Source organism: Magnolia sinica, chromosome 3 (assembly GCF_029962835.1).
Source record: "Magnolia sinica isolate HGM2019 chromosome 3, MsV1, whole genome shotgun sequence".
NCBI lineage: Eukaryota > Viridiplantae > Streptophyta > Magnoliopsida > Magnoliales > Magnoliaceae > Magnolia > Magnolia sinica.
The window spans coordinates 124,475,365-124,478,783 of record NC_080575.1 but is presented as its reverse complement, the minus strand read 5'-3'; the positions used below and the strand labels follow the sequence as shown (position 1 = coordinate 124,478,783).

The 3,419-nt window shown below is 37.3% G+C and overlaps 1 non-coding gene across 1 annotated transcript; it reads right to left on the bottom strand.

Moving 5' to 3' along the window:
* Positions 1-2,507: 2,507 nt before the first annotated feature.
* Positions 2,508-2,614, bottom strand: LOC131241752 (small nucleolar RNA R71). Its single transcript, XR_009169314.1, has one exon. It is a non-coding gene; the product is annotated as a small nucleolar RNA R71 (small nucleolar RNA).
* Positions 2,615-3,419: the final 805 nt, after the last annotated feature.

The following is a 3,419-nucleotide window of genomic DNA, read 5'->3' as shown; positions in this document are numbered from 1 at the left end:
CCCGGACGCTGCAAGCTATTTTGCAGATGTGGCTAGGATCGGTCCAACGATCCTGGCCGTTAAAAATCTCTCCAAAGAAGGACCGACCAAGGCCAAGACGATTGAACGTCTTAGATTTTTTATTCATGGCCGTAAATTCGATCGGATGCAAGTGAGTTGTATGTTGCTGCCGCACCAAATTGAGGGTGCATAAACACCTCCAGCCGTCTCCAGGCAGCTGTCTACGCACTGCTCCCTGTGCGTATGCACCATCCGACCGACCTTTCATCTCTTTAAAGGGGAAGAGAAGCGAGAGAGAGGGGGACGGAGGGTGGACGTGAATGCAAGTTCCCAGCGAGATAGAGGGAGAAGGAGAGAGATTTGTTTTATGTTTTTTTTTCTTATTTGTTTATTTTCTGATTTTTTGGAGGATTAGCCGAATCATGTCAGGCTAAACCTCTTAGCTAGGGATAAGAGGTGAAGTTTGTGGCATGATAGAATGATCATACGGTTTTGATTCATGTTGAACTTGTTATTGATTGGTTTGATTTTAAGGAAAGCTTTAGTTTTTAATGGTTTATTGTGACTGATATTACAGTAAATTTGCGATGGCTTGAGTATTTCCTTTTCATTATTCTGATTATGCGGTTAGGAAGCCCTGTTGTTCACCATCATTTCCTGGGCATGGTTGGATGACGGAACTCTTCTTGACATTCATACATCATTTAGATTGGCTGTGAATTAGTTTAATTTTGTTGTTTGCTTTGTCTCATGAGCATGGTTTTGTGATGGAATCCATTCTAATTTACACCCGTTTGATCTCTTGAAAACTAGATTAACTAAAGTTAAGAATTGATTTTCAAGTTATATCTTCCAACTGGATGAAGATGGGACTCAAAGTCCAATTGAGTTCATGAATCAAGCGTAGATCTCCCTGATCTCTACAAGTGGATCCTCTGAATCCCTAGTTCCCTACTTCTAAATTCTATATATTTTTGTTTACTATTTCACCATTAGTCCTCAAATTCATTCGATTTAGATTTCATCTTAATTTAGTTCTAGTTCTAGTGAGTTTCAGATTACGCACAGGTTTCAGTCCCTTGGGATTCGACCTCGGTCTTACCGAGTTTATTACTACATCACAACCCTATACTTGGGGAGTGAACAAGTTTTTGGCACCGTTGCTGGGGATTGACGGTTACGATTCTCTGAAAATAATTAGTTTTAGAATTAGTTTGAGATTGTGATTTTACTAACTTTCGTTTTAGACTTTTATTTCTATTTGATTTTTAGAACTAACTTGTTTCTTGTTTTGTAGGATCCTGACATAAACTTCTAAATTGGTAATCCCTTTCTAATTTCTCTACTTTTTCTATTTTTAGAATTAGGGTTTGAGTTTTAGAAATTTTCTAATTCTAGTATTTTTCTATTTTTAGGAAATAGTTTATTTTTAGAAACTTTCTAATTATGGGTCTTATTTTTAGAAACTAACTTTCTATTTTTTTAGTAACTTTCTAAGTCTAACTCTTTTAGAATCTAACTTAGTTTCTTAATTTATCTTTAGAAATTCTCTACTTGTAGACTTTTTGTTTAGAAACTAACCTTCCTATTTTGTAGGCTTTTGAGATAGAAATTTCTAATTCGGTAAGCTCTTTCTCTACTTTCTATTTTTCAGTTCTCTTTTAGTAACTTACTTTCTAGTTTAGGACTTTCCTAATTTATTTTAGAAATTTTCACTTTCCTTTAGGAATTTCTTCTTTTAGAAACTAGTTTACTTCTATCTTTCTTTTTAAGGATTTTCTAATTCTAGACCTTCTTTTCAGAAACTGACTTGTTTGTTTTCTTTTGCAGGTTTTTAACTTAGGGACTCCAATTTGGTAACTTCTTTCCAACCCTCTCTTTCTTTCTAGATTTTCTTTTTCCTTTCTTAGGATTAGGTTTCAAATTTGATTGAGGGCTGCGAGTGTTTCATGCCCAAGTGGGCCCGTAACAACACTCGACGTCTCTTGACTGAAGAAGGATTGGTTGAGGGGTTAACTATCCATCGCAGGACTAAACATCACTCGAAATCCCCTGAGTTAATTGAAGTGATGGCTGAAAACCAACCTCTTCTACCCCAACATAAGGTGGAGGACATTCAGGATGAGAATAAGGTGCATCAAGCACCCCCGCCACGTACTTTACGAGATTATTTACAACCAGCGGGGATGAGTACGCCCTCATGCATGATTTTTCCTGAAAATACAGGATATATGGACATCAAGCCAGGGATTATCCAACTCCTTCTTAAGTTCCATGGGCTTGAATCTGAAGAACCATATCTACATTTGAAAGAGTTTAATGAGATCATAGTCACTTTATATTTTCAAAATGTGTCTGAGGACACAGTCAGGCTGAGACTCTTTCCTTTTTCCTTAAAGGAGAAGGCTAAGACGTGGTTACATTCACTGCGTCCTAAATCCATTGGCACATGGAATGATATGCAAAGGGAATTTATAAAGAAATTTTTTCCACATCATAAAACGATTACCCTTAGAAAAGCAATCATGAACTTCACCCGAAAGGAGGATGAAACATTTTACCAATGTTGGGAAAGGTTCAAGGATTTGGTCAGTTCATGCCCACAACACGGCTTTGAAACGTGGTGCATTACAAATTTTTTCTACAAATGGACTGACATCTTCTATACGCCAAATGGTCGAAACAATGTGTAATGGAGAATTCATTAATAAAAATGTCGACGAGGTATGGGATTACCTCGATAGTCTTGCTGAAAAAATATAATCATGGGACTATTACCCAAAATCGAACACCACGTCTAGGCCGACTCAATCTAAGGAGAAAGGTAGATTGTATCTCTTGAAAGAAGAGGATGATCTCAAGTATAAAGTGATTACGCTCATAAGAAAAGTTGAGGCCATGGAAGGAAAGAAGGATAAGGTTAATGAAAGTGTTTGCGGCATATGTGATTGTAACATTCATACAACTGAAAATTGTCCTACGATACCCGCCTTTCGAGAAGTGTTGAATGAACAATCCAATGCCGTAAATAATTAACAAAGACCTTTTAATGGACCAACCTCTAATACGTACAATCCTGGTTGAAAAAATCATCCAAACTTTAGTTTGAGAAATGGACAAACTGCTACCCGTCAAAGTTTCTTCAATCAAAATCTAAATCAGGGGAAACCTCAAGAAGAACCGGTTCAAAATTTCATGCAAGAGCTGACCTAGGCAATGCGAGACTTTATGCAAAAGGTAGATTCACGTATGATGGTTATAGAAAATGAGATGCTTCCTTCACAATCGCTCCCCAATCCTAAACCGCAATACGAGATAAGTGATCCCAGTTCTTCAAATCAAATGGGGCACGTTAAATCCATCACCATTCTTAGGAGTGGGAAGATCATTGATAAAACTCTTCCGGTTAGGCCCGAAAA